An 11,974-nucleotide genomic window follows, 5' to 3' on the forward strand; every position below is an offset into this window, starting at 1 on the left:
CAGTAGGATGTATTTACTTCAGTGAAAAGAACTTCATAGGCATAGAATATTAAAATGCTGAACAAGAAAATCGTGAAGACCAAAGAGTCGTTTATTTAATAGTATCATGTTAGAAAACAAGGGTTTGACAGGGTTTAAAACAAGGAAGACCCAATTGCTAACTGACAAAAAAAGGCATGTATAATATCATCATAGTAATGCACAACCATCTTTTTTTCAGGACAACCTGGGGAATCAGAATTTCTACCCCCCAAGGTTGTCAGATGAAGTCCTAAATAGGCATTACACCATACATACAAAAGAAAAAATAAAAGCCAAAATTAAATTTCACAGATATATGTTTGTCTAAAATGTTATTTTTGCAATTACTGTAAGAAATGAGTGTCTGTATTGATCCATTTCTCACTCCCTGCTAAATGTCCCTTTGCAAAGTCAGGAAGTGTGTAAAAAAGATTTATTCAACACAAAGAACAATCGACACATTATTTGGAGCTGTTTTAAAAGATATATCACAGGTCTACTAGTACTAGAATAAGCTGAATAGGATGAATCCATTCAAATGAGTTCTATCTTAAGTAGATCTGCAGCTACTGAGAGCAGGCTGTGAGATCTGTTTTAGGCGGCACTGGCTTCACATTGCTCCTTACATGTCAGCTGATCTCAGATACAGCCTCTGATTGGTCGACATACCAGCACCAGATGGCAGCGTCCGCATTAGCAGAGTGCGCTAACAGATGTTAAACTGTTTCACTACATTATACCATAAATCACGGATTACATTATTTTTTGGGGGGATTGGATCCGGATAGTCACTGAATATCCACAATATTCTTAGTGGGATAGAAAATGGCTGTCACAAAAACACACAGAGTTTATCACTGGAAAGTGGATTTGACCTTACACTGCTACGTCGTACCGTGTCATTATTAGAGCTGATATTGTAAACGTAACCCTGTTACGTTGTATACTATAGCGTCGATCTCAGAGGGTGGACAACAAAAGACAAGAAATAAGAATAAATGTCCAGGAATACAAAAATAATGTAGTTTAGCTCAAGTGTCTAGGAAGGCGGTAAGGCAACTCAGCAGACGACATTTTCCCAAGAGGTGAGTATTTATTTACAGGGAATAAAGCCACACGTGTTTACTTAACAAAAACAAGAAAAGTTCAAAGGAAATGAGGCAAATTAACTCTATTAAATCCAACTAAGGCACAAAGGCAGCACAGCCTCTCTCTCTCTCTCTCTGCAAGAGCAAACCTCTCCTGTATTTATAGACTGCCCCATTAACAAATTGGCTGAAGCTGAGTATAGCATAACTCAAATGGTAGGTAAACACTTTTCTTTTAAGGCAAAGAAATACAAATAAACCATTAACCTAAATTAACTTCATAACTCATTCACTCAACTAAATGAACTTTAAATAATGAAATGATATTCTACTAGTAACTCAAATATAAAAGAAATGATTAGAAAGAAAACATTTCTCAGAAAAGAAAAACCCTTCAGTTGGTGTGCCCCAGGGATGTCAGCGACGACATCATCAATCTTATAATTATCAGGAAGTGCTGGGCCAGCCCCTTTTAGCTGCATGGGACCACATGGGGAACTGATCAAAAGAACAAACAAAGGTAAGTAGGAAAAAGAGACAAGTATATTTTGCAAACCCAGAAACTAAATAAAAATTAATGAACTAAATCAAGATTGTGTGTTTGCTTTAACTTACTTTATACTTTGATGTGAATGATAACCTAATGCTAACACAAACAAACACGGGATAGTATGTGCTGCAATGTTACACAAGCAAACTTTAAATTATTGCAAATGCACAACTGTAAAGAATTACAGCTGTTTACTATATTTAGGACTATAACTGTACCAGTACACAATAAGTAATCCCCATCACAGATAGTCCATGCACTGACCAGTGTTTTGTGCTGCAGGCTCCAGTCCTTTCACTGCATGCTCAGCTATAATTGTCACCAAACTCTACATTTAAGTGACATTTAAGCTTTTTTCTGCGTCTCAGGTCCACACAGATGTAACATCAAAGCATGTCATGTCAAGTGTCCTTCCAAAGAACCTTTTCCTTCATCTGAACATGTTGTTTCTGGAGTCTTCTCACACTCAAATCACAACATTCTCCATAATTGTAGGATTTTGACTTCATCAACTGTGGATCGGCAACAAGTAAGAAGTCCCTCACATTGAAACAAGCTTTAAAGAAAAAAAACGGTATAATTTTCTGTTTGCACGTCACTGTGTTATAATTTATGTTTTTTTTTTTTACGTCCAAGCTGCTCCAAACTAATTGCCCCAAGAGGGATTTACATTTCAGTTCAGTACGCTTCATTTGCATGACTGTTACAATGTTGCCAAAGCATATAATAACAAATAATACAATAATAATATCAATTAATAGTAATAATTAATTGCATTAGTACAGTTGTTGAAATGGAATTGAATTTAAAATATCCAAAAGATCATAAAGGATAAGATATCCATTGGACTTCAAGTAGACCAATGTTGCCTTAGTGCAACAAAGCTTCTGGTCCTTTTTAATTTTTTAACTGTGTCTGAATTACAAGTCTGAAAAAAGCTTTACGAAAAAAACAGTTTTACATTAAAAGCTGTGGAAAATAGAAATGCAGGAAGTTTGTGCTGCCTTCGCACTGCAGGTGTATTCTGGGGCTAATGGGGGCAGAAGCAGCAGTGGGTTACTAATCAGGTGATAGGCAGGGGCAGAAACTCAAAGAAAGTGATCAGTGAAGAGAGGAGAGGATGTCAGGAAAATTATGCAACATGCACAAAAAGTGTACAAACACAGCGCCATGCTGAAGACGGGCTATAGATGAGTCACAACATACGTTTTATACATTGTATGGCTGATTTATTTGGTTTTCAATTCTCATCTAAATTCTGTAATAATTCCACAATGTGACTTCTCTTTGTGCCAGTGATTATTCAAGGATAAAGTATTGACATCTGACATCCAGTTTAACATACCTTAAACTAAAGATATGATCATTGATTTCAGGAAGAAAAGTCATGTGAATGAAGCCACTGACCATCGAATATGTGCCGTCTTAAAAAAGCCTTGGGACTAGCATTGATTCAAAACTGAACTTTGAAGCTAACAGTGAAGCAGTGTGTAAAAAGGCTCACCAGCATTTGTATTGTTTGAGGAAACTGTCGTACGTTCACATTGACCGATCTATAATGACAATGTTCTATCATGCTTTTATTGAATCAGTTTTGTCTTTTTCTTTGGTGTCATAGTTTGCTTGAACATCTCTAAAAGATAGAAATTATTTAAACCAGATTGCTTAATGGTTGAGTCAGCTGGTGAGTCACAGTTACAGCTAGAAAGCTACCTTGATTTGTAAATGATTCTCATCCTTTGTACAGTGATTTTCAGCTTCTTCCCTCTGGACAAAGGTTTTTATTCCCAAGGTGCAGAACAAAGCGATACACTTAACTGGACAATCTGTATTTGCGTATACATATTTATTTATCTAATTATCCCAAACTAATTTTATCTTGGCCAACAAGATAATTTATTCATTGGTGATTGTTATTAGTCTAATTGGTTAAAATGACTCTCTCTCATATGCCCTGACTAGCTGAACCTTGAGCACCTTTAACATTTTAGGTTTTTTTATTATGTTTTTGTGGGTTTTAAATTGTTTTTCCTTCTGTCTTATATGATGTCTTTTGTTACATTGGTTCTGTAATTTGTATGTCATGATGGATGTCACTATCTTGCTGGATGCAAAAGAAATCTCCCTACAGGTAAATTAAGTAACCTGAATCTGAACCTGTTTGGAAAGCTTTTTTAATAAAGGTATTGATCAGCCAATAAACAAGCCTCAACAAAGATTTATCCACAATGAATTGCATCATTCAACAGGTTGAAAAAACATTTTTCCCCAATCAGAAAAGATGAATCAACGGTCACTATCTTGCAATAAAACAAATCATTCCTTATTTTCTGTTACAATGAAGCACCATTAGTCTCTGAGAAACGAGAGGAGGAAGTTAGAAAGTCTGAATACATAAATCTGCAGCTATGATCTTTTCCACAATTATAGCCCATGTTTTGGTTTACCAACCTGCCCAAGCACAGCCTTAATGAAACCTTGTTAACCACAAGATAAAAAACAAATGAGGCCACTGCACTCGGTTGGTTTGGGGACAACGAGAGAAATAAACAGAGAGCAAGAGGCAGAGCTTGAAAAGAGGGAGAACAGGTGAGAGACTGTGTGGGAGGAAAATAGAAATAGTACGGGTGGGGGGATTTGTTACTTTAATTGCCCTTGTTTATCTGGCAGAAAAGACAGGCAGAGGCTTAAGGTTACAGATACAGATGGATAGATCAGTGTGAGAAAGACAGATTATGTGATGAAAGCTTTGGTAGGTTGCACAATTTAACAAATTCAAGGAAGATGGATGAGTAGTGTAACCCAGCATATAATGTGGATTCTAGAGAACAAAAACATACATTGTACCTCTGGGTACAATGCCTTCATGTAGACAACATTCTACACAAGGGCTAATCAATGAGACTGATACATGTAACGTCTCTAATAACAAGTTTGGTTGGAGTTGCTGGAGTATAAACTTCCCCAGATCAAAAAAGAGCAGGACAGAGCTACTGTTACTTTTAACTAAAACATGTTGGCACCATGGCTCCGAGCAAAGGGATCTCTAAAAATCACGGAATATTCCCTGAAATCATATCAGCTTCTGACAAACTCTCTGACATTGTAAAACATTACGTTTTTTTGGGGGGGGGAAATAGAGACAACCCTCTGCACCCTTTGCATAGCCTACAAACTGTCACTTAACTACACTGCTGTCTGCTCTGCCTAGTTAATGCTGAGCTTTATTAAAGAAAGATCTTACTCATAATTTCCAGTTTCTCATAACTCAAACAATCACAGGACTTAAGGCTTGACAAAAAAAAGTCTACGGATGAGTGGTTAGGTAGCAAACACGTCTTGAAGTTTAAAGACAAATGATCTGTTGAGATTATGAAAGTGTCTGTTAAAAATAAACACAAAGATTAAGGAGATCATTAGTTAAGGGTCTACATGTAACTTTCTACATGTATAAATCGTTTATCACGCATTAATAAGCGAACGGTTAACTGATGTGAAAAAGTGGATGTTCACTGTCTATCTGTGTTGCCTGTATACATTTTTTTACCCGGGTCGGTTTTTCTGCGAAAGCTCCAGGAAGTGACGTTATATGCGCGTTCACGACGTCCTCCTCGCTCCACTCCACTTAGGGCCCTGACAAAAGCAGACGGCAGAGAACTAGTGGCGACGAAGGCCGCCTGTACCGTCGGCTTCACCTTTTGTCTTGGCCAAAAAGTTGCACTAGAACACACCGCAAAGACTGCGGCCAACCACCACGTGCCTCTACTGCGTTATACTAAACTGTAAGATATGCCATTTACATGTAGAACAGAAGCCAATCAAAATGTAATCTGCAACACCAACACAGTCATAAGAAAAAGGAAAAAGAGATTTCTTTAACAATGTTTGAGATACCAATTTTGTGTTCACTAGGACTGTTTTTGGATGCTAAGGGGATAAATGCATTTTTTACTATATCAGACTTCCAGTGGTTGTAAATATGTATAGGCCAATTAAATCAGGGAGGTCAATGCCTGCAACATGATTCATGGAGTCATTGCCATATGTTGCCTGATAAATGATCATGTTTTTAATGAAGCAAGTCTGATTAGGAATACATAGAAATCTGATGTTTTGCTGTATAAGTAATCACAAAAAGCCTCAGAAATAAAACTGTGTGTGTGTATGTGTGTATAGGAGTGCGTATTAGAGAGCATTGTCCAGTATATCAGACAGGCCCTGTCATGTTCATGTCGCAGCAGCAGGGTATAGGAGGTGTTCTTGTCTCTGAGTGATGTGATGGCATGAACAGCATGGTTTAAAAGCTAAAAGAAGGTCATCGATGTCTCGCTTCACTATCTCTCCCTCCTTTTCCCTCCTCTCTCTGTTGCCCCTGTCATCCCTGCTGGATGATCCCTGGCTCTCTCTTCTAACCCAGGCTGTCTTTCTGTCCTTCGTCACGGGTTGCTGTGTCCCATTTCTTTCATTTATTTTTTTTTATTCCTGCATCCTGCTCCGTGTTGAACTCCACTCCAACGGACTGATTTTATTTTTGCTACATTCCCACGGAAATAAATGTTGGTAAACTGGCGTGCAGAAAAAAGGCAAGGGTCTAAGACCAGCAAAGATTTGTCACTCTGTCCAAGGGAATAAGATATGAAAGGAGCCAGAGGACAGAGTCTCCAGATCCATCTACTGTCATTATTTAGAGAGGCTGTGTGACCTCTGAGCATCAAGAGGATCACCACTGATACATTATTCAGAACTCTTTTTTTTTTCATATGAATGACAGGTTATGTGTGGGTATCTGGGTAATTTGGTGGGTTTAAATGAAGTGTTAATGGTTATTTTACCCACTGTCCTTGGTGACAGGAGGATGCTTCCCCTAACAGGCTCTTGGGAATGAATATCAGATAGATTCCCACCATATCACATCAGGAAATCTAGTTAAAAATATCTGCTGTAGCTCAGCATATACAGTGCAAGGTTGGGTGTTATCTGAAATGACATGGAAGGTCAATGTTCTCTGACTGAATGTGACCCTGTGGATGTGTCCGTAAACAAGACTAATAAGAGTCACATAGGTTCATATGAAGCTGGTCAAAGGCGTATTGTTGCTTAGAGCTTAATACATAGCATGGACACATTGTTATTAGAACAATAATGACCAGCTGATGTGTAGCAGGTACTTATTTTGCTGATCTTTTTATTTCACTTAGTATGCATAATACTTGATGACATTGGGCACCAAGTGCATCTGTAACTAAAGGAAATCTTCCAATAGTTTTGAGATATTCAAGTTTGGAGCAAATTGAATTAATACCCAACAGGAAATAATAGTCATATCTGTTTATAAGCCCTTGTTTAAATAGGTCATGACCCTTTCCTTTTTTTGATATAAATAAAGCTGGGTTTTTAAATCACAGTCCTCAATTAATATGACAACAGTTACCTAGATGTAATTTTCATGGAACATCATTCTTTTCACTTGTTTGTAAAGTGTTAGTGGAAAAAAATACTAATTCCCTTCTCAAATATGAATATGAGCACATCATGCAATGACATTATAAATGTGTCTTTTAATTGCATATTTACTGCTGTGATATTTTCACATTTTTCCTGTAAAAACACCCCTAAATCTACGAGACAGCCCTTTATTCCATTTATGGTCCACATCTTTTGTCTGATCATCTCATCTCTTGTTTCATTGTGTAATTACTGTCTCACTGTATAGTACAAAAAGACCTTCAATCCAATATTTATATAAGAAATGGTTATATCAGACATAGGCACATTTCCATAAACAAAAATTAAATGAGTTTAAGAAGTTTAAGAGATTTTTTAGCATCATGTGTAAATGTTATGCCTTTTTAGCTGCAACTTACAAGTTTTTAATGTTTTTAGCAACAACAAAAACTCAAACCTTCTCTCGATGGACCACAGCACTCACTTGGAAACAACTGGGAATTTAGGAACAATTTGAGATCCACTCAAACATAGAATAACGATTTTTTTTAATACAAAAATGCCCAATCATTAGAATAGAACAGAATATATGTGTATTGCCATTTGCACAGGTACAGGACAGTACAGGTACATTGGAATTTTTGTGCATTTCTCCCTGAGTCAGTTCTACAAAAAAGTTAAAAGTATATATAAAATAGGATAGCAATATAAAAAAAGAGTAGAAAAACAATAATAAGAAATACAAAAAATAAAAATAAGTTGTAGTAACAACTAAGAAAAAATAAACTCTACAGAAACTATACACTCTATTGAAGCAATGATATAATACAAAGGGAAACACTGTACAATGAAAAAATGTAAATATGTTCTCTTGTCCTATTGTCTGTCTCATTGTCTCATTACTTTCACTGCATGAATTAAAATTATTGCTTTGGACTTGCATGCACGTCATACATGTGGTGCGGTCTCAATCCATGTTTCCCATGTTAGAGGGAATCACTGATCGCCATGGCGGGAGCAGCAGGTAGTTGGAGAACACAATAGATTTCATTAATGCTCAGTGTGGGGTCGAGGAGTTTTGACACAGTTGCTCACTAGGGATCTTGTAGCTACTTTTGATATAGAGTAGTGAACTGTACATGGTACTCTTATTCTTCATATTTTTCTTTAATTGCATATCATTTTGTTCATCTTCCCAAAATAACTGCAGTTAGAAGGCTTGTATTAACATTGTTAAATGCTTAAAAATATGTCCTTAAAAAAATGGCAGAGTTTGGATAGCTGGAACAGACAAAAACAAAACCAATGTGCCTGAAGACGATTAGAGCAAAGGAAGAAAATAGATCTTTAAATAAGATGAAAATCAGTATTTGACAAAAAATGAAACAAAAGCCATGTTAATGGAAAAATATCTAATTACAGAGCACCAACATGGATATCAATTGGAGTGATAAATCATTATTTACCGATGTGAGAGTGCTTACTTAACCTTGGAGTGCTGGCAGAATTAAAATGTGCATTTCAGTGGGAAAACCCACTCAGTATGCTGACCATGCCAAGGAAGGAGAGCAAGACACGAGAGGCAAGAGGGGGAAAAGAGGAGTGCAAGAGCTGGAGATGGAGATGCAAGAAAAACGTCAGGAAAAGGAACAGGTGCAGGGCACAGAACAACACACAGAAAGGCAACAAATTGAAAGACGTGTGTTGTGCGGGGAATCTTTGGAGGAGATTAAGGTATGAGATGGAATAAGCAGCTCAGAGTAAGGGACAGGTAGAGGAGGAATAGTGTGTTTTGGAGGGGATGAGGAGGGACAGAAGGGAGAGGGGAGGGTTTGGTGAGGAGAGCACAAGACAGACGACAAATTGTGATTAATAGATGGGGTCCGGGGCAGCAGTGTGGAGCGCAACTCATTAATAGAGAGAATTAGAGAGGCTGTGCAACTCAATCTGCACACTGTCACTCGCAATCAAGGACCATAATCAGATCAACAGTACACAGACAGAGGTAGATGTACGACAGGAGGGAGACTCTTACCCATACATACTCTATTTCCCTACACTTACATAGAATCAGCAGCATTAAATCCCAGGGCCTAAACTATCCCGAGCCGCTAAGCCTGAAAGCTAAGGCTTGACTTGAACTCTTAACACCAAACTGCCAAACTGCCTCTATGAGGTTAGGATACTTATATATTCATATAAGTAAAATAAATGAAACCTATCAATGAGATTGTTTGATCAACAACTGTTACTCTAAGGTTATGAGTTAATTATTAGCCTGTGGTTTACAGCCAAAAGGGATGAAAAGTTGCTGAAATCAGAGGAGATCACAAAGTTGTTATGGTGAAAGATTTAGAATTTGATTCAAATATCCAATGTTAAAAATCTGGCAGAAGTTTTATAATTGGTCTAAAGTTGTCTGACTTTCCCTATTGAAGTGAGTGTCTCTTAATCTTCTCTGGTCAGGAGACCTCTAATCCTGAACCTTGTAGATCAAATACACTAAATTAAGGATAATCAGTGTGTCGTCTGCATATAGGTGATAACATTTTTTTTTGTCAAGTATAGGTAATGACTTAGAAGGAGCATGCACAGGTTTAACAGTAGTGGCCTAAGAACCGAACCCTGGGGGACTCCTCTCATTTATGATCACACATTCTTTCAAGATATGATATAAACCCAGTAATTATTCCACACTTTTTTAGTCCTTTAAGATATATTTTGGTCCTTAGTATCAACAGCTACCCTAGAGTGCTTTGTCTTAAAGTCACACGCTTATAGCCTCTCCGACAAGTTTTGCAGTCTCATAATTTTCTTATGTGACTTCTGACACACAGGAGTTACAGTTTTCCTACACCAGACTAAAACAAAAAGTAAGCGACATAGGTAGATGATGAATCACACTAAACAGTCTTGTGTTTCTTTAAATGCTCGCCCTTGTGATGCTATAGGACTCTTACCTTTCCTTTTCCCTCCCTGCCTCTCAGCTTTCCGTCATTTTGTGGCTTGAGCTCTTTCCGTCTCATTTACTCTCTGACCTGTGAGATTGCAGGTCAGGTTAAGCCCTTTCCACAGCCACTTACTCTGCTTACATTTGTGACTGGCTGTGTTGATAGTACCTGCATCATGGAATGAGCTGGTTAATACCATTGTAACGCCTCTGATCACATGCTGACTATCTGCTCAGGTCATGATTGCTTTTACTGATTCTTCCAAAAGGAGAGAATGACCTGCTGGTGAATCACCTATGTCCAGTCTTATCTATATCATTGGCTGCTGAATGGATGACCACAGTGTATCAACTGGAATGACTCATACCAAAACGTAGGTCCTTTTTAATGACAATGAATCTTGTGTAGTCTCTAAGCCTGCAAAGACTTAAGTTCAAACTGGGTAGTTGGGATGAATCCACACTATAAAACATAAAACTCTGTATAGGTCAAGGAAGGCTGTTATGTAGCTGAAGACACTTTATCCTTAGAGGATGTAAAAAGGAAATCACAACTTACATATTTAATCCAAAAATCATTAACTTGACTGTTACTTCTTACCTGAAGAGTTGTATATAATATTTAATAAAGATTTAAAGATATTTTGCTTCATCAAAACAAAAGTTATTAGTAGTTTGTAGCTATAGAATAAAACAACAATGAAGGCATAGAGACTATTGTATGCCATTAGTCAAACGTATGATAAAGGATGTATACCATATTTACGCCCCTCTTAAAGGTACAGTGAGTTACGCCTCTTTCTCGTTGGATCAGAGATCTTCACATTCAGCTTATGTCTAATTTCAAGACCGCCCTTGCAATTAAATTAATGGCTTGTCCTTAAATATCCTTTCTCCCTCTGCCAGAATGTTATCCTTGTGTTTTGGCTGTAGTTGAAAGTAGCCAACGTGCCATGTATTCTCTTCCCAGGTTTGTGGGAAAATGCTTTGTTGTTGTTTTCTTGTTATGTTTGCTTTAGAAAATGCTTGTTTATTTTACTGCACAATATATATTTTTAGTTTGTACTTGTCGTTATCTGTTTTATAGAGAGTTCCCTGTTTTCAGTTTAAAGAGAATTGTCCTAGCTCTTAGGTCACTCTTGTGATTTTATTGGTAATAATACAAAGATATAGCCTATAGTTGTAGTCACCATCCTATGCTGCAGCATTTCAAAGTCAAAGTCAAAGTCAACTTTATTGTCAATTTCAAAATATGCCAGACATACAGTGGAATCGAAATTGCGTTTGTCTCCGTCCCGCAGTGCAATACAACCAAAATAGGTAAAATAAGATAAGGTAAAATAGATAAAATAAAATGAGGTAAAAATAAGATAAATAATATTTACAGTAATAAATTCAAATTTTCTAATTTGACTTCAGTTTTCTTCTTGCTGGGGCTTCTTGACAGGGTTGGGTCAGCATACCTTTGTGTTAACAACAACAGCCATGTCTCCCACCTGAGACTTAACCCTGTAGTCCTTAAATCTTTCTGCCTGTTGTTGCTCTAAAGCCTTATATAAGTCATATCTCCACAGCGTAGTAACCTGAAGGTCAGAAAAGAGAAGGATAGATATTGAAGTCAAAAAAGGCAAGAGGATCAAACACCTAGCCAGGTTACAGGTTACCCTAAATAATATTTAGCAACGGGTTAGTAAACAATATTTTGTCAGATGAATTCAGTATCAATTTCTTCCTGTAAACAAGCGCTTTAAATAAACACAGGAGAGGATGATATATACATTACAGACAGGAACATGATATCATATATCATGAAGAAACAGAGTCACAGACAGATATTATCTCTTTACAGCTTATATATTCATCGGCTTGGTTAATATTTCATAAGGCTCTAAAACCCTCATTCTCTCTAAATTGTCCTCG

Source organism: Labrus bergylta, chromosome 5 (genome assembly GCF_963930695.1).
Source record: "Labrus bergylta chromosome 5, fLabBer1.1, whole genome shotgun sequence".
Classification (NCBI taxonomy): Eukaryota; Metazoa; Chordata; class Actinopteri; order Labriformes; family Labridae; genus Labrus; species Labrus bergylta.